The following is a 25,257-nucleotide window of genomic DNA, read 5'->3' as shown; positions in this document are numbered from 1 at the left end:
GGCCTCGCCATCTGGTTCTTGACCCCCCCCCCCCCCACGGAACCCTCAGACAGAAGCTGAGCAACGATATAATAAGGGCCATATAGACACACATAATATTATCGAAAAGACAATTGAAGTGCTGAAGCAGGGCTTTTAATGCTTGGACCACTCGGGAGGCAGGCTGCAATACTACCCTGAGCAGGTTGCTCAGTTCACAGTGGTGTGCTGCATGTTGCAATGGTTTAGCAATCATGCGGGGACAGAAATTGCCACAGGGGACTGTGGGACCACCTGAAGAGAGAGTGCAGGAGACAGAGGAGGAAGAAGAGGAAAATGAGGGGGAGGAGGATGAGGAGGAGCTTCCAGATGAACCCATGATACCACCCCCTCCTCCCTCAACACCACAGCGGAAGGCACGCAGAGCCTATGCCACTGCAAAATTGTTACGTCAGCAGCTCATAAATGAACGTTTTGCTTGAATGTGGAGAGCTGCGTTTCATCTTTTCCTACACACAGTGTGTGGGACCCTGATGACTGTTATGCCAAAAGTTTGACACTGTACAAGAGTGCTTAAATTCAATTGAAATGCTTATGTAAAAATGTAAAAAATATAGAACAATTGTAAAAGTTTGTAAAACTTATAACTATAATTTTAAAAAACTGTAACAACTTTAATAACTTTAACAACTTGAAATAAACTTTTAAAGATCAAACTTCAACTATTTTAAATTAACAATGAACAATTGAACAATTTACTGTCAACGACCTTGACCTTGACTGCGTACTCCACCACCCTTCGGACTCACCCCCGCTTTCTTATTCCCGACCTTCCCTTTCCCACTGCCCCTGAGCCCGGACCTCCCCATGGTGGTACCAAGTCGCCGTGCAGCAGTGCACCCTGAGTGCTGTTGCTGTCGTTGGGGCCTCAGGCGAAGTTCGTGATCCGGAAGACACGGGTTCAGGGCTGGAGGATGCTGTCAGTTCCCCACCCTCAGGTTCTGTCGACCCGACTACTATGGCATGGGGGGGATTTCGTGCCATGTCCCGATCCCGTCAATTGCCACATAGCATCGACGGAGTCGGCAGTTCGCCCCATCATGGTGATCAGGCGTGACATATCCTCCGACTGTCATTCTGATAGAGCCACGATATTTGCGGCTATCGTAGCCATGGCCTCGAGCAGCTCTCGACCTATGTCGAGCTGGCCTGTGACAGACGCACCAGGTGCTGGTGCACGCCTATCTGTCATGCAGCAACCGACCTTTTCTGCACCAACCTCTGTCGCTGCGGTAAAGGCGCTGCAACTCTGGGGGTGCGTTGCTGCGCACCGCTTGGTCCCGCAGAATCAGAGAAGGCTTGGGGGAATCCCCTGAATATAGAGTCGGTGGTGGAGGATGTTCCAGCTGGCCCAGATGTAACTGTTATTGTTGTATATGCATGCCTGTTTACTGTGTGATGTCTGTAACACTGAGTGCAACATTGAATGTACCCTTGTACTGTACACACCTTACCGGTACACCAGAGGGTGCTGTTGCTGGAGACCCAGGAGTTGCCTGCACACGGCAGGTAACCCAGTATAAAAAGGAACACATAGCTTGTTGTCAGCACTCAGGAGCTGCTAATAAAGGACTGCAGGTCTGTACAGTTTAAGACCATACCCTGCCTCGTGGAGCCACTACTAAAGGTGTCTTCATACACCACAGTTAGCTCCTCCTCCGTCTCCACCCCACCTCCAACTCTATTGCTCAACCTCTTCATCATCTCTGGCAGGGGTGAAGTCAGAAGGGGGCTGGGTGATGCCAGAGGTCTGTTGTCTGGTCTCTCTGCAGAGGTCTGGTCTGAATCCTCCCAGTCTGGAAGTAAAAAACAACATTTAAAAGTGCTTGGCACCAGGGGAGGGGTCAGGGTTACATGAGTACATAGTACAGTGACAGTGTCTTACTTAAATGTCCACCACTGCTGCATTACTGCATTACATATCGCAGACAGACAATACATATATGCATTGTGTTACATGCCCCCAACATTGCAGTACATCACATGAGGCCAACATTACAGTGCAATAAACTTACATTACATTACATGAGGCCAACATTGCAGTTACAGTTACATTACATGACATTACATGACCGCAACACAGACCGGGGATTGTATTGAACTGATCATCCTGTGTGAGTGGGTCAGCTCCAACATCGATGGTGGCACAGTTGCTATCCCCAACCAACGACAGGGCATGGATCTGTAGCTCTGTCAATGGTTCCTGCGTTGGAGGTCCTCCCTCCATACATCGCTGATCCACTGCTATTGCAGATGTCTTCTGCTGCAGAAAGTAAAGTAAATGAAAGTAAAAATCTTCAATCCATTTAACATCGCACACACACAGGTTCACACACACAGGTTCACACACACACACACACACATCAAAACACTGGGTTGATCCTCTTGTCTTTCCTTGAAAGCACAAATACATCGCCATAACCTTGGGATAAATAACATCATCCATGTGACACTGAACCTGGCACATGGCACATGGGGGGGTGCATAAATAAAATCATTACTTGCTCTTGCTACCCTCACCAGGTCGTTCCGCCTCTTACGATCCCTTTCTCCGGAGCGTACCATTGTACTTGTGGAGAAGACAGCCTCCCCAATCTTGTTTTTGTTGTCGTGCTTTGGGGGGGGAACTTTGCATGACCACCCTTCATTAAGTCGAAGTATCTCCAGCTGGGCAGGTAGCTCCGTTTCATCGGAGGCGGGCGCCCTCCCGTCATTCTCGATGTTCCTGCGTTTCAATTTCTTTTTCAGCATTTCCTTTATATTTATATTTATTATATTTTTTATTTCTAAATGATGTATTATTATTATTTGTTATTAATATTATTTGACTCTGGACTCTCTGATGACAACAACTGACCCTCGAATACTTTGCTGCTCCTTCTCATTCTCTCTCCCTCGACTCCAACTTTGTGCATGCGCAGGTGACCCCTGACCCCCGAAATCCCGGGGAAAAGCATCTGTAAAAAAACGGCCCCAAAAAGAAATTTGTACAGTGCAGTGCCGCACCGTCCGTCGAGAAGAAAGTCGATCTTGATCGACTATAATGCTGCATTCCGCTCGCAAACCACCTCAAAAGTTTTGACGAAACTAGCGCTCTTCCGGTGGTTTTAAACCACGCACCGTCGGAATACTGCCGAGAAATGGGCAGACCTTACGTCCTGATGAATTTCAGGCCCACTAAATGGTAGGACACTCAGAAGTATAGAGGAACAAAGGGACCTTGGAGTGCATGTCCACAGATCCCTGAAGGTAGCTGGCCAGGTAGATAAGGTGGTTCAGAAGGCAGACGGAATACGTGCCTTTATTAGTCGAGGCATAGAATATAAGAGCAGGGAGGTTATGCTTGAACTGTATGAAACACAAGTTAGGCCACAGCTAGATTACTGCGTGGAGTTCTGGTCACCACATTACAGGAAAGATGTGATTACACTAGAGAGGGTACAGAGGAGATTTATGAGGATGTTGCCTTGACTGGAGAATTTTAGCTATGAGGAAAGATTGTAGGCTGGGTTTGTTTTCTTTGGAACACACAGAGGAGGCTGAGGGGAGACCTTTTTTGAGGTGTATAAAATTATGAGAGGCCTAGATAGAGTGGATCGGAAGGTCCTATTTCTCTTAGCAGGGGGAATCAACATCCAGGAGATCATAGATTTAAAGTAATTGGTCGGAGGTTTCGAGGGGATTTGGGGGGAAATCTTTTCACCCAGAGGGTGGTGGGGGTCTGGAACTCTCTGCCTGAAAGGGTGGTAGAGGCAAAAATCCTCACTACATTTAAAAAGTACTTGGATATGCACTTGAAGTGCCGTAAGGGCAGGGACTCCGGGGCGATGGCGGTGAGTGTGGTGCCGGTCGAGCGGCACGGAATCCTCCGCCATCGGCTCTCTGATGCCCCAGTGGGTGGGAGCGGCGGGGCGGGATGGCCGGGGTGCGGGCTCGGGGTCCCGGCCTGCCGTGTATTGTGAGCCCCGGCGGTGATTTGTGAGATTTATCGGTTGGAGTGGGGCCTGGGCTGGGCCGCAGTCCTCAGCACTGGGTGTAGTGGGGGGTGGGCAGGGGAGGCTCCGCTCACAGCTCAGGCCAACAAACCTGACATTCCCCACTTGTTGTTCACGCGACTTGGCTGTCGCTGCAGGAATGGTGTCAATCAGGAATTGCAGTTGCTGCAAGTCAGTATACCATCAATACTAATGGTCAGTATTTCCAGCCCCGGTACTGGCTGGCCATCAATGCGAGATTCGGCTGCACTCAGTGCTGGTCGAAACTGCTCTGAACCAATGAGGCCCATTACTAAAAGACAGCCTAAAATAGCGGTGGCCCTTGGGCTGATTAATGTAATTTTACTCGAGATTTATGTCGATTTAATAAAGATTTTGGCCCCAAGTTTCCACATGATTTGCTCCTGATTTTTAGGAGCAACTGGTGTAGAACGGAGTATCTTAGAAATCGGAATTCTCGCCATTTAGTTTGCTCCAGTTCTGGTCAGTTAGAACAGTTTCACTTTGGAACAGATTTTTTTTTTCAAAAGGGGGCGTGTCCGGCCACTTACGCCTGTTTTCAAAGTTTCGTCAGTGAAAACTTACTCCAAACTAACTTAGAATGGAGTAAGTGAAGATTTTTGTACGCTCGAAAAAACCGTGTCTACACTTTAGAAAATCAGGCGTAGGTTACAAATCAGGCGTAGGGAATGGGGGGGGGGGTGTTTAAAGGGAAGTTTACAAACATTAAACACTTCAGTTTTACAAATAAAGAGCCATCATCAATAATAAATGATAAATACATCAATAAATCAACCAATAAATCAATCCCAAAAAATTAATAAGAAATATATTTTTTTTTAAATCAATAAATAAAACATTTTCTACTTACCGACTGCAGCACCGGGAGCCCTCCAACAGCGTGCTGGGATGCCCCCCCCCAGTGTGTCTCTGTCAGTGTCTCTATCTCTCTGTCTGTCTGTCTGTGTGTCTCTCTCATTCTCTGTCTGTCAGTGTCTGTGTTTCTGACAGCGAGGGGAGGGGGAGGAGGGAGTTAGAGGGAGAGAGGGCGGGGAACAGAGGGAGGGAGGGGGGAGGGATGGGGGAGGGGGAGGGGGGAGGAGGAGAAGGGGGAAGGGAGGAGGAGGAAAAGGGGGGGAAAGAAAAAGGGGGGGAAAGGAGAGGGGGGGGGAAAGGAGAGGGGGGGGAAAGGAAAAGGGGGAGGGAGGCTGAACGGGCCGGGCCCGAGACTTCGGGCAGGGCCAGTCCCCAGTACCAGATTTACAGGTAGGTGGCGTTGGGTTGGGTTGGGATCGCGGGTCGGGGTCGGGGGGGGGTGGTGGGAGGGAGGTCGGTTCGGTTCGGGTCGGTGGGAGGGAGGGAGAGGGAGGTCAGGTCGGGGGGAGGGAGGTCAGGTCGGTCCAGTCCGGGGGGGGAGGGGGGGGGAAGCGGGAGTCGGGTCGGTGTCGGGTCCGGTCCGGAGGTGGGGGGCGGGGGAAGCGGGAGTTGGGTCAGTGTCGGGGTCGGGGTCGGGTCCGGTCCGGGGGCGGTGGCGGGGGGCGGGGGGGGAAGCGGGAGTCGGGTCGGTGTCGGGGTCGGGTCCGGTCCGGGGGCGGTGGCGGGGGGCGGGGGGGGAAGCGGGAGTCAGGTCGGTGTCGGTGTCGGGTCCGGTCCGGGGGCGGGGGGGGAAGCGGGAGTCGGGTCGGTGTCGGTGTCGGGTCCGGTCCGGGGGCGGGGGGGGAAGCGGGAGTCGGGTCGGTGTCGGTGTCGGGTCCGGTCCGGAGGTGGGGGGCGGGGGGGGAAGCAGGAGTCGGGTCGGTGTCGGTGTCGGGTCCAGGGGCGGAGGTGGGGGGCGGGGGGGGAAGCGGGAGTCAGGTCGGTGTCGGTGTCGGGTCCGGTCCAGGGGCGGTGGCGGGGGGAGGGGGGGGAAGCGGGAGTCGGGTCGGTGTCGGTGTCGGGTCCGGCCCGGGGGCGGTGGCGGGGGGCGGGGGGGGAAGCGGGAGTCAGGTCGGTGTCGGGGTCGGGTCCGGTCCGGGGGCGGGGGAGGGGGGAGGGGGGGGAAGCAGGAGTCGGGTCGGTGTCGGGGTCGGGTCCGGCCCGGGGGCGGTGGCGGGGGGCGGGGGGGGAAGCGGGAGTCAGGTCGGTGTCGGGGTCGGGTCCGGTCCGGGGGCGGGGGAGGGGGGAGGTGGGGGAAGCGGGAGTCGGGTCGGTGTCGGTGCCGGGTCCGGTCCAGGGGCGGGGGGGGGGCGGGGGGGGAAGCGGGAGTCAGGTCGGTGTCGGGGTCGGGGTCGGGTCCGGTCCAGAGGCGGGGGGGCGGGGGAGCGGGGGGGGAAGCGGGAGTCGGGTCGGTGTCGGGGTCGGGTCCGGTCCAGGGGCGGGGGGGGTGGCGGGGGGGGAAGCGGGAGTCAGGTCGGTGTCGGGGTCGGGGTCGGGTCCGGTCCAGAGGCGGGGGGGCGGGGGGGGAAGCGGGAGTCGGGTCGGTGTCGGGTCCAGTCCGGAGGCGGGGGGGGGGGCGGGAAGCCGGAGTCCAGTCGGTTCGGGAGGAAGCAGGAGCTGGCCGTGGGAGGAGCCTTATTCACGCAGCCCCAGTGAGGCCATTCGGCCAGGGCTAGGGGCTGCGTGCTTCGGGCCACTCCCACACAGTTTCGGGCGCCTGGAGTTACTGCACTTGCGTGCCCACTGTAGTGCGCATGTGCAGAGGTCCCGGCACTGTTTTCAGCGCAGGGACCTGGCTCCGCCCCCTACAGCTCCTGCTGCGCTGCGCCGAGGGCCAGAGGACCTGCAGGGAGGTGGAGAATACGGAAGTTTTTTTTAGGCGCACTTTGTGGCGCGAAAAACGGGCGTCCAGGTCGGGACTGCGCTGTTCTAGGCGCGGCTCGAAACTTGGGCCTAATGATTGGGCTCGCAAGGTGGATGCAGAGAGGATATTTCCATTCTTAGGGGAAACTAAAACTAGGGGACATAGTCTCAGAATAAGGGGCTGCCCATTTAAAACTGAGATGAGGAGAAATTTCTTCTCTGTTGTAAATCTGTGGAATTCTCTGCCCCAGAGAGCAGTGGAGACTGGGTCATTGAATATATTTAAGATGGAGATAGACAGATTATTGAGCAATCAGGAAGTAAAAGGTTACGGGAAGTGGAGCTGAATCCATGATCAGATCAGCCATGATCTTATTAAATGGCGGAGCAGGCTCTAGGGGCTAAATGGCCTACTCCTGCTCCTAGTTATGTCCTTATGTAACCCACAAGGCTATGGACCAAGAGCTGGAAAGTGGGATTAGGCTGGATAACTCTTTGTCAGCCGGCACGGACACAATGGGTCAAAATGACCGCCTTCTGTGCTGCAGATTATTCTATTTCTATGCTATCACATATTTCCCCACTAAACATGCACTCATCCGATACATTTACACACATACAACCATGCATAAACATAGAAAAATAACTGCCACACACACATCCACCCACACACACACATCCACCCACGCACATCCACACACACACATCCATACACCCACTACCCGCACACACACACACCCACACACACACCCTCAAACACACACAGTCACACACACACTACCCACACACACACATCCACACACCCACTATCCACATACACACAGCCACATCCACACACCCACACACCCACTACCCACACACACATGCACACCCACACCCACACACACACCACATACACACAGTCACACACACACACACTACCCACACACACACATCCACACACCCACTACCCACATACACATACCCCCCACACACACACACACTACCCACACACACACACCCACTATCCACACACACACCCACTACCCATACACACACACACAGACACACACACCCACACACACACACCCACGCACGCACACCCACACATCCACCCACACACACACATCCACCCATGCACATCCATACACACACACCCACTCACCCACTATCCACACTCACACACCCACTACCCACACACACACATCCACACACCCACTATCCATACACACACGCACACCCACACACACATGCACACACCCACACAGTCACACACACACTATACACACACACATCCACACACCCACTACCCACATACACATACCCCCCCTACACACACACACACACACGCACACACACACACACACACTATCCACACACACACACACTACCCACATACACATACCCCCCCCACACACACACTACCCACACACACACTACCCACACACAAACACACATGCCAGCCACACACTTACACACAAGTCTCAATGATTACATCACCATGATGCAACATCATCCATCATTGATCGATTGAGATTGAAACCTTCCTGCATGCGAAGAGAAGGAAGTGCAAAAAAATGGACTTATAGGAATATAGGAACAGGATTAGCCATTCAGCCGCTCGAACCTATTCTGCCATTCAATGAGATCATGGCTGACCTGCGATCTAACTCTATATCCCCGCTTTTGGGCCATATCCCTTCATACTTTTGGTTAACAAAAAGCTATCAATCTCCGGTTTAAAATTAACAATTGATCTAGCATCAATTACCATTTACGGAAGAGAGTTCCAAACTTCTACAACCCTTTGTGTGAAGAAGTGTTTCCTAATTTCACTCCTGAAAGGTCTGGCTCTAATTTTTAGACTATGCCCCGTAGTCCGAGAATCCCCAACCAGCGGAAATAGTTTCTCTCTATCTACTCTATCTGTTCCCCCTAATATCCTGAAATCTTTGATCAGATCACCTCCTTAATCTTTTAAATTCTAGGGAATACAATCCTAATTTGTGTAATCTCTCCTTGTAACTTAACCCTTGAAGTCCGGGTATCATTCTTTGCAAATGATCAATGGCACACGGGTAGTTTACGTGAAGCTGAGAGTAGTGGTAGAGGAGGAAGGAGGGGCAAATCCTGGCCTTCCCCTGGTGTACTCCATCTGAATGATACGTTTTTGGCTTCTGTTCTGAGATAGAGTAAAATGAAGAGTAGACTATAATAAGCAGGGGTACATTCAAAAAATGGTTTCTAAGTGAATATACCCATCAGAGGTACCTAGATGTGTATTTTGTTGTCTACTAGTATGTTAAAAAATTCCAGGTGCACACCCTCCTTGTAGACCCCAGAGTGGGGAACACACAGCCCTTCTGTCCCTCCTGATTTTAAGTTGCCTGTTGTTGCTCAACGTATTCCTGGTGTTACTTTATTCACTGTACTGGCTACTTGAAATAGTTCTGACTGCATAGCAACCATACTGTATGGCAATGAAGCCAAAGTTTAAAAAAAACTGGAATGGATTGAAGGAGGATAGGTGGAGAGCCAAACCTTTAAGTGTTGAACTTTTATCAAGTTTTTATCGCAGTTTCTGATAAACTGCTTTTTGCCATTTACGGCAAGTGCAGTGGAGCCACCCTGTCTCCTGCTGCTATTTGTGCTTCTCTTTTTTTCTGTGTTGCAAGGCCAGCCCAGAAAGGTTCCAATTGCCCGACAGCCTGTGACAAGTGGAGAACACTACCAGGAAATGTAATAGTGCTTTAAAATGATCTGGCGGTCAACTAGTGCACTGTGGTTTATTTCTGTTTTGACTGTGTGCACTTCAGGGAAGCAGTGGGTCAGACGCTACACTCCCGCATGGTAGCTTCCCCCACCCCCAGTTGGAAGAGCTTCCTTCATTGTGGGCTACTGAACCTTGAAGGTCCAATTTCAACCAGTCATTTTTTTTTCGGAACAAACCTAATGGCTTTCCGAAACCACTGTTGACTGTGGCTGTTGCCTGGCAGCGAATTACGAAAATGTTCCAGTGTATTATTAGGGAGAAATATCATAGGGCTTTATGAGTTGCTTTTCCTGTGCAAGATTTATTTAAAAAGCAAAGCAGCTGTCCTGATGATTCAGAACAGAACCAAGCCGTGCAGATCCGAAAGAGCTGCCATTCAATCTCCAAGGAGACAGCAGGGGTTTTATCCTTAGTGTCCTAGGTTAGGGAGGAGAAAAATAAGTCCCGCTCCTAATTGTTACCAGCGTTCCCTGCTGGAAGGTTCACAATTCTGGGCATTAGGTGAGGAGGTGAGGTTTCCTTTGTCCTTTTATCTTTTTTCTTGATACAATGCAACATATCAGTGCCCTAGTAATGGGCTGCAACAAATATCAAGGGAAATGTCTGGCTTCAAGCACCTTCTCTTTAATACATGGAAAGCTGGCAGATTCTGCTTTCTAACATGTCAGTCTTATCATTTCATATCCACAGCTGAAACAAGCTTCAAGGGATGTTTTTTTTTCACTTCTTGAGGGCAAATTGACACCGCACAGAGATTGTCACGTCTTTTCTCACTGGATCATGATGTCAGCTCACTGCTGGCTGGAAGTCCAGATAATTGAGGAGTTTGGACTTTTCAAAGTTAATTGTTTTCCGCTCTTTCAACGCAGTGTTACTCGACAGTTAAGAAACTTATTTTCTGTTAATGACTAAAAGCTTCTTTTTGTAAAATCGTAGCTAGTTTTCAAAGGATTTTTTTGCCCATGTTGCCGGCCAAACTATTCGCATATCAGTGAGCATAAAATCTCCCATCAACCAGCATAATCGGGCAAAAAATGAGCATTAAAAAACATTCCTTGACATATTTAAGAGTGGTAACCTGGTGCAGTTTTATTAAAACAGCTAAAAATGGGTTTATCGCAAAAAATAAGCCTTTTTAATCAGAGTGTCTAGTCCACCACCTGTGAGTAACTTGATTTTAAATAACTAAAAATGGGTTTAACAAACTATACAGAACCATTCACTAGTTATATTGGTGTACAGTAGTCAGTTTCTTAGTAAATTAACAAAATAATATTTTAAAGCGTTTAAAATGTGCCTATTCGTGACCTTGTACCTAAAAAAAAGGCTTAATTTTAAGAGCCTTCTCGTAGGCCTGCCAACGAGCGCCATTAGCGGAGAGTCGTCAAGGTGATTCATTCGATCTGGGGGCGTGGCCAGTTTGGTGGGTGGGGATGACTTCCAGCACAATGTTTTTTCAACTTGCGCAAAAGATTATAGAAACTGGGTTTGCGCTGGGCGAAATTTGCACTTGAACTTCCTCGATCCTTTGCGCTGGCTTGGCTGCTTTCGGGTGAATTGCGCTGAAAAAACAAGGCAACCTTACGGAAACTCCAGGGTGTAATATATTTGGATGAGATGTAATACATTTGGATTTTCAAAAGGCCTTCGATAAGTCATCACATAGTAGACTCATGACCAAACTCAGAGCATGTCGAGTGAGGAGATAGGTAGGAGAATGGATAGTATACTGGCTACAAAACAGAAAACAGCGGCCTAGAAATTGGTATCCTTAGTGCCTTCCGTTATCACCTCCTGGGGGTGATAACGGGGCACTAACGACTTACCGACCGGGCGCGGCGAAAGAAATGACTAAATTGGCCGTGAGGTTTGTGGCGCCGGGAACAGCTTGCGCCACAATATCCTGCACCCGGAGGTCGTGACATCATTGTCCTGCGTATCGCTGTGGTAGCAGCCCAGACCCGACCTTCGGTTAGGCCCCCTGCAGCATCGCCGGGTGACAACACCGACAGCTGTAGGAGGCGTTGTTCAGGAGGCCGGGTACTTCGGGAGCACAAGTTAAAGGGAATGTTGGTGCAGTAAGTAGAAAAATTGTTCAAATGCATAATTTCGATTTTTTCAATTTTTCTTAGGCCGCGATGGATCAGCCCGGCACTCTGCTGCAGTGTTCGGGGCTGATTGGGCCGGATCATGACTGCCGTCAGCGACGAGCTAACTCATCCCAATATAGAGCTTGCAACGAAGGAGCCTCAGATCCCGGCGGTGCTGCACGGAACATTGTGCAGCGCTGCACCACTCCCCCCCCCACCTGCGCGCTTTAGTGTTCCATTCCTTCCTGGAGCGCTAACACCCAATTTAGAGAAAGCTGAGAATCATTGTGCCTGCCGCAAAATTTTCCAGCTTTCAAAAGTTACCGCCTCAAACAGGGCACTCCTAAATTTCTCCCCCAGAGAGTAGGGGTTAAGGGTAGCTACTCAGACTGGCAAAAGGTGGGAAGTGGTGTTCCACAGGGATCGGTGCTGGTATCACTGTTGGTTACAATTTGCATTAGTGATTTAGATTAGGGAATCAGAAGTACAATTTCAAAATTTGCAGATGACACCAAATGGGAGTGTGTAGTGATACAATAATAATAACAATAATAATAATAATAAATAATAACTTTTATTTATATAGCACCTTTAATGTAGTAACACAATTACAAGACAAAACAGATAAATTTGACACCGAGCTACAAAAGAAGGAATTAAGGCAGATGACCAAAAGCTTGTTTAAAGAGGTAGGTTTTAAGGAGCATCTTAAAGGAGGATAGAGAGATAGAGAGGTGGAGAGATTTAGGGAGGGAGTTCCAGAGCTTAGGGCCCAGACAGCTGAAGGCAAAGCCACCGATGGTTGAGCAGTTATAATGAGAGGTGTTCAAGAGGCTTGAATTTGAGGAGCACAGACATCTTGTGGAGTTGTGAGGCTGAAAAAGATTACAGATAGGGAGGGGCAAGGCCACGGAGTGATTTGTAAACAAGGATGAGAATTTTGAAATCGAGGCATTGTTTAACCAGGAGCCAATCTAGGTCAGAAAGCACAGGGGTGATGGGTGATCGTGACTTGGTGCGAGTTAGGACACGGGCTGCTGAGTTTTGGATAACCTCAAGTTTACGTATTATAGAATGTGGGAGGCCAGCCAGGAGTGAGTTGGAGTGGTCAAGTCTAGAAGTAACAAAGGCATGGATGAGGGTTTCAGCAGCAGAAGAGCTGAGGCAGGGGCGGAGGCGAGCAATGTTACAGTGGTAGAAAAAGGTGGTTTTAGTTATGCTGCGGATATGTGGCCGGAAACTCATTTCAGGGTCAAATATGACACCTAGGTTTAGAACAGTCTTGTTCACCCTCCAATTGAAAATACAGTCCAAAATCATGGTATTTCCAACATGTTTACTTTGTTTGTCTGAAAAGCAACAATGCTGTGAAAATGGCTGTGACTTTGAAGTGTTAATTTGAACCTAACTCGCTGGGTGGGAAACCCATGGGGATCAGCTGGAATGCCAGTTTTACACCCCGCCCAATATTACTATTCATTGACATCCGGTTCCTGATGGGTGGGTTAGGTTTGAATTGCCCTCTGAGTTTCTGGATGGCTACAATTTGACTCCTTAATTGCAGCCAGAAATTGGTACTTTTCAGGAATTATTGATGAGCCCATGCAGCCCCTTTAACCTTGGATAGTCCCAGATATTCCTGGTATTTTCTGAGATTCACCATTTTTTAAATTACACAAAATTCCTCTCAGGGCCTTTTATCCCGGAGAACTTCAGCTGAGATCATTCTGAATTCCAATTGGAAAATATTTTTCACAGTCTGTTCCTTTTCAGCAGCATTGATCACAATAAAATAATGCAAATGTTGTCAGCACTTCACAGTAAGAGAAGAGGATTGATGAAAGAGCGATGCACAACAAGGAGACACACAGAAATGCCAACATTAACTGAAAATATAATCCAAACCATTTAAGAATATGAACCATAGACAAATAATTTCCTGTGAAATATTGTTAATAGTTTACTCATGTTTAAAGTGATCTACTAACCCCGCCCCCGATGAGAGCAAGGAGACTTGAATTATTTAAAACAAAGTCGTGAGAAAGCTGACCTCGACAAGTTGGAATGATATGAAGGATTTTATTTTCTAGTTCATTTAAAAAAATTAATAATTCTGCACGGAGTAAAAGAGGGTTCTAATCAACCCTGAATACCTTCACTGGTGCTGCCCTCTTGGAACTCGACCAACGATGTAAATCAAACTGCCAGGCTTGAGCAGAATTTAGTCATGGAATGATTTCTCAGTCAGCAGTTGCCTGTGCTATACACAGGATTCAGGAAATTCTTCAGGCCTGCGGTTGCACTTGGCTGGGGATGTACTGTTGGAAAATCCTGAGTCTGCCTGCCAGCCCAGTCCAGCCCACATGCTGTTGGTAACACACTTCACTGTTAGATATTCTTGACACACCCAGGCTGCCTCTTGTCAGCTTAAAAGACTGAAAGGTAAGGGACAGACAAATTCTGTTACTTTATATATCCTGCTCCTTGTGAATCACTTTTGTCGGTCTGCCTTCTTTTCAGTTTGTGTGCCTTTTTGTTGCCAGAACAAAGGCTTAAGGATTTGTTCTCTGTTCCCAATTAGTGAGTTTTTTATAATCAAATTAAAATAGTGGACAGTATATGGCTGAGAAGCAATAGCTGTCTGTGGGAATCAAAGCGTTAAAGTGGAGATACAAAAGATAACTTCAGAACTTCTTGCTGCCATCGAGTCGCTCTAAATTTAAGCTGCTGCTTAACAACGCTCAGCTTTTAAGGAGGCCCTTCAGGAAGTTCTAATTTGTTTGGAAGGGGAGAAAATTCAAGAGTCTCTGGGGCGGCTTGTAGCAGCGCCTGGTTTTAATTTTTTCTGAGAGTCTGGGGTGAAACAAAAAGGAAGGCAATGTTCTGCTTCACATTACGTTGCGCAAGATGTTTTTGCTGTGAGAATTAACCTCCCCCTTCCCCCACCCCCCACCCATCCTATCAATATTTAATGTAAAAATATATGCATAAATATGCAAAGCTATGATGAACATCGGAAACCCTCTCCCTGAGTACTCACATGCTTGTTGAGCCACCATTCTGAGTCGCATAGCTTTTATGGTATTTTTCATCTGAATACCTTAACTCAATACTTGTTGTGATGCAGTACAACACAAGTTGTACTTGCGAACTTGTCCTATCATCCTCATACTGCTGACAGGACATTTGGCCCTGCCATTTGTCACTGTCCAGCTCAGTGCGACCAGTGTTTGATCCTCTGTGCCATTCTTTGACATTGTTTTATGAAGTTAAAATGAGGCTAATTTGATGCATAACCTCTGATGTATTTATATTTCTCCTACGGACAATCTCTTCCACCCCCAACTCACAGAGGACAATTATGTTATATTCTCTTTGGACACTATCCTAACAACAACAACTTGTATTTATATAGCACCTTTAACATAGTAAAACGTCCCAAGTCGCTTCACAGGAGTATTATAAGACAGAAAATTTGACACCAAGCCAGATAAGGACAAATTATGGCAGGTGACCAAAAGCTTGGTCAAAGAACATCTTAAAGGAGGAAAGAGAGGTAGAGAGGTGTAGAGGTTTAGGCTGGGAATTCCAGAACTTAGTGCCTAGGCAATAGAAGGCTCGGCCGCCAATGGTGCTGCGGGTATAATCAGGAATGCTCAGGAGGGCAGAATTAGAGGAGCACACATATCTCGGGGGGTTGTGGGGCTGGAGGAGATTACAGGGATTAAACATAATACTAATGTACTTTTGCTATTTTTTTGATATTCAAATTATTGAGGAAAGTAAACTAATTTGCTTTTCTATATTAATTCTAATTAGTCCATATATATCTGTGTTCATGTTAGCATAAGAATTATATCCTTGAAGGTTTGTAAAGGTGGGACTAATGTTTTTATGGTATTGAAGAATGCTGATTTTGTATCTAACCTAATTAAAAAGCTTCACTGGAATTTTCACTCAGGAATGGCTTTGAGAGATAGGGGCTGAAATTGTCCCTCTCCGTTACCGCCTCTAATAGTGGGAATGGAGCCGAGAAGCCTTACTGACTGGGAGCAGACAGAAATGGGTTTCCACTCCGCCCGTTTTCCCGCTGCGTCGGGCATATGCTGACCCCTTACCGACTGGTGGCAACCCCCATTCCGCCTCTCATTCCGTACTGCCCCGCCGGAGCGGCGGTTGGTGCCACTAACAGCTTTCCTTGGCGGGAAGCGGGCTGTGGCTGGGCGGTGCATCCGCCATTAAAGGGAGGTTGCGCTGTCGGCGACTCCATTGTATTTTTTATTGTCGGCCGATGGCCAGGTCAGGCTAACAATTATGCCCGCGGGTTCGGCCGGGCCATCAACAGGCAGCCTGGCACCAGGCCGCTGGCCCAGCGGAAACCCTCCCTGGTGGCCCAGTGGGCCTAACTGAACTTGTTGCGGAACTCGTAGCATCCCTCCCCTTTAACTGAAGGGGAGGGACATTGTGATGTGTCAGCACGATGTGGAATGTCCGCGGCACTGATGACTGATCGGGGCGGCTGACCCGCTGAAAGGGCACTTCCACCCCACAGCCATCACAACTTCCGCCCCGAGCCCCAAAACCTTCTGTCATCTTAATTTCTCCGGTATCTCCGCCCCATGTGTTGGGGCAGAATTTTTTTTTAAAAGGACGGTGCGTCCCGTTAATGCATTAGATATTCAGCACAATTGTTGTTCCCTAAGTTTGTCCTCTTGATGATGTCTTGATATCAGTGAAAGCAAATACTGAGTGTAGGGGAGACACACTTTCTTTCCAGAATTTGTTTTTCTCTTTCTTCTAACATGCATTCTCTTTATTTGTGGTATTTTTCCTGTTTGTTTGAATACTAGTTGTTAGTGAGTTGAAATGGCCACATCACACTGCAGTCCATGTTAGCCATTGGAACTGGCACCATGGACTGGAGCGTATCCCATTGGTTAGATCTTTTCGGCACCCTTCAGCTAATTTTTTGTTTTGCACCATAACTTGCTCGAAGTGAGAGCTGATAAAGACATTTGGGATCTCAATGACCGAACCTTAGTGAACGGCAGGGCCAACAGTGTATCTCATTACCAACGAGATTTAAGGATTGCTAACGAAACAGGGGAATGACTGAGAAGGAGTGTGAGTGGGTGAATTTAAGTCAAATCAGGTACAGAAAGAGAAATAAAGGACTTGGGTCCATGGCGGGCGATGTTGGTGGTGGGTCCCAGCATCGCTGCTGGCTCCAGCCCGCCATCCAAAATGGTTTTCCCTTGATTGAGCTTGTTAAGTCCACCCAGCATGTTTCCCAGCCAATCGAAGGAAGTGGGTCTGATGATGCCATTTGATGACTTGTCATCAGCCGATTTCCTTAAAGGGACCATGTGCAAATTAATTTTGACTGTTGTGTTGTCAGTGTTCGACAACATTGAGGTGCTGCAATCACTGACAAACACTGCACAGAGATGCAAGGTTGAACCCAGTCTTCCCCATGAATTCTTCTGTATGCATATGGAGAGAGTCACAGCCACAGGGAGGTTCTCTTCCCTTTCCATTGGCAGAAGAGACCTTCCCAGGACACCAACGTAGCCTGGTTGCATATTACACAGGAGGGCACAAGCAGGGATATCATCAGGAGGACCAGGCTGCAGTGGCACAAACCTTTCAATGATATCAGTAGATCACAAAACGTTACTGCAAAGCCACACTCAACCTCATCCTGCTGTGCCACTCATCACATCCCCATCACACTGCCTTCCCTACTCTACTCCTGCACATCCTTATTCACACCAACTTATCTTGCACCTCCACCCATCCCTTTCTCTCTACATTATCACTTCCCCATCTCACTAGCCACCCCTGTCACACACCTTCACACTCATCCAATCATACCAACTAACAAAAAAACAAGGGTAGGCACTTGGATGTTTTATGCAATGTCCATTAAAGTTTCTGTTAATGTGGTGTCAAGCATTTAAACCTTTATTTTGAACACTTTTGCATTTTTGGGCAGATCTGTGTGCATCTTTGGAAGTGGCTTAGGGAGTTGCAGTGAATGGTGAGACATAACGGTACTCCTTGTAATGGTGATGAATATGAAAGGAATGCTGTGGACATTGTAGGGATGCTTTATGGTGTTGATGTGTGGTGGTGCCAACCTGGCGCATCATGTGGCAGTCAGGGTGTACAACGTCAAGTGAAGTAAATCTGGCCATTGTGAGGCCATCCCTGGCATCCCAGGCAGAAATGTGGTTGGGTGCTGATTGCGGCAAAGGTTGGTGTTGTTGTTGGTGCTGATGGTGTGCCTAGTGCTGCTGGTTTTGGTGCTGATCATAGTGGCATTCGGAGGACCAAGGTGAGAGAATATAAACCGTACCCATGCTCATGGAATGGATGGCAGGTGAACTTGAGATGACAGAAGCAATCTGTCAATGGTGAGAGAGGTTGTTCCAAAACACTGGCAACCAGAATGCAGCTCAATCTGTCTTCCAAATGCAGTATGCAATAGCTTTGGAAAGTGAACAGTTGTGAGATGGAAGCTTTTATAGCATATTTGCTGCTGTCACGTAATGAGATGATTCCATGGTCATACAACTCCCGACCTGCCTATCTGACGTGATCCCCAAGCAGTATAGACCCTGTGGGCAACCTTGTAAAATGTAAAGATGAGCTAAAAATACTGCTTAATAGATTGTTAACAAAATGGCCTGAATTGCCTCCCTCCAGGTCTGTTCCGTGGCGGTGGGTTGAGAGCGGGGTCCCGACCCGCTGTCAAAAAAATATTTCTCACCCGACCCACCACCGAACGTGCCCGGTGACCCCCTGAAAAATTCCACCCCCACCGCAAAGAGAAGGAAGGAAAGATTGGATTAAGAGAGAGAGAGAGAGAGAGAGAGAGAAAAATGTCAGAAAGGAAAAATAAGAAAGAAATAAAAATTTGACATTTTAAAAATCTCTAACAATAATCGACAACATGCAGAAATGAGATTGAGCACTTTAAATTGTTCCCATTTGGGGGCCAGAGAGGTTGATTGACATTACATTAGCAATTGTCACATTGTTAAAAAGGTACTTACACTCTTAATTACCAGACGTAACATTTAATGGGAAATGCATGTGCAAATTCAGCAAGTACTTAAAATTAATGGGGAGGTTAAGAGTGAGATTACGTTTGTGTTATAGCGGAGTGGCGTAAATTGACCAGCAAGTTCTGGAGATTTGCAACTCATTACATATCTCTTAATCCCCTGAACTTGCTGGCCTATTTGCACATTAATAACAGCGTGCGTTGTTAAAACACCGTTATTTTTCCAACAAGATCTGGCTTTACGGCCATGAGTTTCCGATCTTTGTAAAGCAAGGCCTGAAACTGGTATGTCTTTTTTAATGGGCTGAACTGCATTAGTGTGTGTTCTCTTAAAGGACTGTAACTGTGCTACCAGTGTGAGGGGATATCCTGTTGAAATACATATTGTGCCTAAAGTTCCCGGGCCTTGGAAGATATTGGAATAGCATACACGAGGAGCATGGGGGAGGGGGGAGTTTGATTTGGGGGTGGGGCCTGGTTTAGCTACATCTCTGTCCTTATTTTATTGAATGAAGAAAATTCTGATTGCTATGGAAGCAGATGCTTCCTTTGTTCCCCTCCCTGCCGTGCTGATGCTAGAAAAGGAGACAGCATGAGTGGAATAACATCATCTGCCAGAAATCCCGCCAGTTCTGCCTCCTCTGCCCTCAATGCAGAAGCAGGGCCCAAAGCGCTGATTTCCCAATAGTAGCAGTAACATAATGCTTTGCTTAAAACAAATCTTCACGTTTCCGACAGAACAGTCAGCTCTTCCTTTCTCCACAACTCGTTGCTTCGAAATTCTTGGCCCCTGTATGACCACAAGGGAGCATTGGAGATGGCATCCATCTCCTAAATACAAATGAATGGATTTGGGGCTATGGCAGAATGGCAGACAAAAATCCTGCTCCACTGTAATTGTAGTGAGAGAATTGGCTCCAGGAATATTAGGCCCGATCCTCTTTAAAGGGTAGCTTGTGTAAATATGAATTAATTTTATAAGACGTAATTGAAATGTGAACCCTTCATATCTGGAAAATTTAAGCCAGTTGCTAGTCGTGACTCCCGTTGATGGGATAATCCCAATCCTTATTTTTTCATTATAAACTAAAATCCAAAAACTGCGGATGCTGGAAACATTCAGCAGGACAGTCAGCATGCGTGGAGAGAGCAGACAGGTCCAGGTTTTGCGCCTTCAACAGAACTGGAAGAAATTCTAGATCAACAGGATTTTTAAAAAGAACAGAACAAAGGGAACTCGTGTATGTGTGTGTGTGTGTGTGCGTGCGTGTGTGTGTGTGTGTGTGTATGTGTGTGTTACTCTCACTTTCCTTTGTTTCTGTTTCTTTCTAAACGAGTGGTTCCATCACTTTCTTGTTTTTGTTTCCTCATTTCCTGGTGCCTGTAGGAGTCTACTAATGTACACATTACATTCTGGCGTCTTTTTAGTAGCCCTATGTTAAGAAATATAGAACATGCTCCAGGAATTCCTACGGTCTTTCTCCCGCTCTGTCGAAGCGGAATGCATGTAAATGGGTTTCTGGTGAACTGCTCCCAAAGTTACAGTGGTGCACCAGAGGAAGTCCTGAGGAAATTCACCCCCAAAATTTCCGATATTCATTTTGGCATTACAGAGTACATCTTATGAAGTGTCCTCTAAGTCTATGCATATTAAGTTTAAAACAATATGAAAAGTTAGGCACTTAACAATGTAGCAATATATCTGCATTACCCCCAAAAATCTGTCTCAGTTGATCTGTCAGCTATTTAATTTGTCATATTACTCCCCTACTCACATAGTTCACTGCCGACCTGCTAATTTGCACATATCAGCGCATAATTAAAGCAAACACACACACACACACACACACACACATGTGTTCTGCGTTAGTGTGATGCATGGCATCATGGAAGTCGTTTATAGAAAGAAAGTGCTTCAAGATGTTCAATCTGCACTGCTGAGGAGTTTTATGTTTGCAAAATGGGATCAAAAGAATATCAGCATTTAGTTCGTTAGCGGTCTTGTATGAAAGTCCAACCAAATTTTATTGTTGGGTGATTGATTGACAACAGTACCTGGAGCACACCCCTCTCCCCAAACCCAGGTAACATAGACATTTACATGGAGCTTACAGCACAGAAACTGGCCATTTAGCCCAACAGCCTATGCTGGTGTTTATGCTCCACATGAATCTCCTCCACCTTAATTTATCTAACCCTATCAACATAGGGAGCAATGTGCAGCGGCCCAGCCTGGAAATTGTCGTGGTCCCAGCCTGCAAGACCATCAGTAGGCCGGGGCCATTAGAGGGAACAACGTGCGGCAGCGTGCCACTGCAGGGAGCAGCGCGTGCTGCTGTGGGAGGGCGATGGGGTACTGAAGTTGCATGTTCAGCCATGAACACATTGAACGGCGGTGCAGGCTCGAAGGGCCGAATGGCCTACTCCTGCACCTATTTTCTATGTTTCTATGTTTCTATGACTGTGAAGAGGGCGACTGGATTTGACGTCACCCAAATCCAGGCCGTTGATTGCAGTGCGGGCAGGTACAGCAGGAGCGGCGAGGTCGGGGCGGAGGAGTGGCAAGAGTTCGTAGAGGGACGTGATCGGGGCCCAGGAGAGGCGTGAGTTCAGGGCCCAGAAGAGGCAAGGGCCCAGGGGCAGCACGAGCCAGCCCACACTGCAATATGTGTGTGCACTTGGTCCATGCAGCAGAGCTGGTCTCCAGTCGTCTTGAATAACCCTTGCCACTGGACCAAGACCTAGCTCTGTCAAGTCCGTGTGGTGGCTGGAGTGCAATGGCCACCACACGTTTAAAAAAATCCACGCACAGGCACCTTCCACCCTTCAAGATGTAGTTCGGGACATGAAATATTAGGTCCTTCATTGAAACACCTATGAACTTGATACGTCCTTACTACACAGTATAAATGCACACGAGGCCCATGCTTGAGAGGTCAGTCTGTGACCTGTCCTTTATTCCTTAGCACTCGAGTGATGAAGGTGGGTGGAGCTTCCCCTTTTATACCTGAAGGTCCAGGTTAGGAGTGTCTCCCACCTAGTGGTCAGTGTTGTCACGGTGTACAACTTAGGTCAGTTTATACATGGGTTACAATGCTGGTTGAATACATGACATAACTCATCCCTCTTTGGCGTGGAAGCAAGTCATCCTTCTTTCGAGGGACTGCCTATGATGATCAACATATCCTTCTCTTCCTTTCTCCTTCATGTACTTATCTAGCTTCCCATCAAATGCATCTGCAATGGATTCCTGTCTGTCTATCAGTATACAAAACACAATCTTTGCATAGGGATCCCAGCTATTCCACAATTTAGAGATTGCGGCTGAAAAATCTGTGGGTTGCATCCCAGTGTAAATACAAATGAGCCTGCTGGGAACCGTTGCTGCTGACCCTGGCTCATTTTTTGAAGGTGGGTGAGGTGCCCTATTTGCATGCCAATGGCAGTCATTTGATGCACATCTCAGATGCCTACCCACCTGTGAAGGCTGTAAACAACAACAACAACAACTTGTATTTATATAGCACCTCTAACTTAGTGAAATGTCCCAAGGCGCTTCACAGGAGTATTATGAGATTTTTAAAAATTGACAAAAAATAAGCTGGAATATATTGTCCTGGAAAAAGTGGGAGGAGAAAGTATCTAGGGGAGGCTGCTTTAATATTTTTTACCAATCTTAAAATATTCAGGGATCTAGGCCATGATTTTGGCCGGGACTCCCAGGTAGAGGCACAACCACCATTCTGCAGCCTGGTACACCTGACCCACTGGTATCTTAAGGCCAGGAATATTGGAACTTCTGGCAGTGTACATCTTGACCCCTTGCCCTGCCCTCTTAAACGCTGGTAGCCTTGTTTTGGGCAGGTGGAGTCTCCATCATTACAAGGCCATACAGAATCGTCGCCATGATGCTGGGACCTGGTATAACCATGTCCTGGTCTAATTTATGTGCCATTACTACCACTGTAACTCTGGCATTGGGATGCTGGAATTGGCACAGATTTATTTTATAGATCCTGATTTGGTCTGCAAAACTCTATTTTCCTTTTCAATTTGAACCAAATGGAAAATAAATGCTTTCTTGATTGAGGCGGACTTCCAAGCAAATCTCTCTATTCATGCACACGAGCGTACAAGCGACAATGATTGCCTTTTGCTTAGTGCCTCATGCTCATATATTTACACTGGTGTCCCCATAAATGTACACCAAATGTAAGCTAAAGCCTAGTTCTATAGAGTCCTTTAATCTGGATGTCCTAAATTCACACCAGACTAGAACACGATTCAGTGTTTTGAGCTTGAACCTTGCTAAAATGGATTGGATTAAAGTCTCCATTCTTCTAACCGGGTTTGTGGTGTCACCTGTGGCTCAGTGAGTAACACTCTCGCGTCTGAGTAAGTAGGTTGTGGGTTCAAGTCTCACTCCAGAGACTTGAGCACAAAAATCTAGGCTGACACTCCAGTGCAGTACAGGTACAACGTCTCATCCGGCAATCTCACGACCGACACTGCTGATTTTCGGATTTTTTCTGGTTTCGGACAAGAAAATCAAGAGCGTACATATGCTACCGAGACAGACATCATCATCATCATCATAGGCAATCCCTCAACACGAGGCTGACTTGCTTCCACACCAAAAAGAGATGAGTTCACAGGTGTTTCAATGAAGGACGTAATATTCCAGATCCCGAACTACATCTTGAAGGGTGGAAGATGCCTGTGCGTGGATCTTTTTAACGTGTGGTGGCCATTGCACACCAGCCACCACATGGGCTTGACAGAGCTAGGTCTTGGTCCAGTGGCAAGGATTACCCAAGACAACTGGAGACCTGCTCTGCTGCACGGGCCTAGTGCGCACACATATTGCAGTGTGGGCTGGCCCGTGCTGCCCCTGCCCACCGAAACAGACAAAGCACTAATGGTGACATGGGTCAGGTTGGGTGCAGCTGGGTCGTGGGTCATTCAGCAAGGCTCAGACCAATCGCACGCCATTTAAAACAAAGCGGTGAAGCCAATAACTAGTCTGGCCTGCCAGTTTTTGGACAATAATTCCGAATGTTATTTTATTGAATATCAAATGGGATTTTCTCAAAAATGTCCGGTTTTTGGCAAATTCCGATTGTCGGTCAGCCAGATTTGAGACTGTACTGAGGGGGTCCTGCACTATCGGAGGTGCTGTCTTTCAGATGAACATTAGTGGATGTAAAAGATCCAATGGCACTATTTTGAATCCCTCAATCAACATCATCAAAAATAGATTGTCTGGTCATTATCACATTGTGTTTGTGGGAGCTTGCTCTGTGAAAATTGGCTGCCGTGTTTCCTACATACAACAGGGACTACACTTCAAAAGTACTTCATTGGTTGTAAAGCGCTTTGGATGTTCTGAGGTTGTGAAGGGCGCTATATAAATGTAAGTCTTTCTTACTTACATTATCAGAAAATAATATTTGTAGCTTTACTTCTATACCTGACCTGAGTGTGCTTGATGTGGACACTTGATAGATATGTGTAAAAGTATTCCATTTCTCAGCAATGACATCCCTTACCTGTATCAACATAAAATAAAATTCTCCAAGTCTCCAGCTTTAATAATATATGGAGGAGCAGGACTGAAACAGAATATACTGTTGGGCACTTGTATAATAGAATATTGATTCACTGCTGTGCTAAGGGTATGAATAATTGTCACGGTTCAGGATTTCTGACTATTTGACCATGGGAGGATTTTGGTGTAATTTATATTAAAGTGATGGCAATAAGTTAAATTCAGCTCGCAAGGGGTTAAATTCATAAAACATAGCTTCTGGGAATTGTGGATTAGATTCAGACAAAGCATCTGCAGAGAACAATGGTGATGTGTTTAGACTTCCCAGTAAATATTTACACCTATTATTAGGATAGCCTATTAAAAAGAGTACCACTAAAGAGTAGTTCCCAGGTGCGGTCCCGGCCTGCGAGACCATCAGCAGGCCGGGGCCATTAGAGGGAGCAACATGCAGCGCATGCTGCTGCAGGAGGGCGATGGCTGTGAAGAGGGCGATTGGATGTGACATCACCTAAATCCAGGTCGCTGATTGCAGTGCAGGCAGGTACAGCAGGAGCAGCAAGAGTTCGTAGAACGACATGATTGGGATCCAGGAGAGACGTGAGTTCAGCGCCCAGAAGAGGCAAGGGCCCAGGGGCAGCACTGGCCAGCCCACAATGCGATATGTGTGCGCACTGGGTCCTTGCAGCAGAGCTGGTCTCCAGTCGTCTTGGTTAATCCTTGCCACTGGACCAAGACCTAGCTCTGTCAAGCCCATGTGGTGGTTGGTGTGCCACATGTTAAAAAATCCACGCACAGGCATCTTCCACCCTTCAGGATGTAGTTTTGGACCTTTATTGAAACACCTGTGAACTCATCCCTTTTTGGCATGGGAGCAAGTCATCCTCGTTTCTAGGGACCGCCTGTGATGATGAGTTCCCAGGGAACCCTCATCTGGGGAGGTGGGGTTGGGTTTTTGACTGGCAGCTCAGCTGGTCAGTCCCTGG

At 47.6% G+C, this 25,257-nt stretch overlaps 1 protein-coding gene and 1 long non-coding RNA gene across 2 annotated transcripts in view; one reads left to right on the top strand and one right to left on the bottom strand.

Moving 5' to 3' along the window:
- Positions 1–1,649: 1,649 nt before the first annotated feature.
- The window catches only part of LOC139262878 (uncharacterized), a 151,655-nt gene continuing 128,047 nt past the window's right edge, over positions 1,650–25,257 (bottom strand). Inside the window, exons 2-4 of the long non-coding RNA XR_011592987.1 lie at positions 13,808–14,089; positions 2,125–2,302; positions 1,650–1,835 (exon numbers count right to left, since the gene is read on the bottom strand). This is a non-coding gene — a long non-coding RNA (uncharacterized lncRNA). The remainder of the gene's footprint in view (positions 1,836–2,124; positions 2,303–13,807; positions 14,090–25,257) is intronic.
- Positions 13,895–25,257, top strand: part of sgcd (sarcoglycan, delta (dystrophin-associated glycoprotein)) — a 275,576-nt gene continuing 264,213 nt past the window's right edge. Inside the window, exon 1 of the mRNA XM_070878108.1 lies at positions 13,895–14,096. The gene's annotated coding sequence lies outside the window, so the exon portion shown is untranslated. The remainder of the gene's footprint in view (positions 14,097–25,257) is intronic.

Source organism: Pristiophorus japonicus, chromosome 4, assembly GCF_044704955.1.
Source record: "Pristiophorus japonicus isolate sPriJap1 chromosome 4, sPriJap1.hap1, whole genome shotgun sequence".
Taxonomy (NCBI): Eukaryota; Metazoa; Chordata; class Chondrichthyes; family Pristiophoridae; genus Pristiophorus; species Pristiophorus japonicus.
This window is presented reverse-complemented; position numbering and strand designations above follow the sequence as displayed.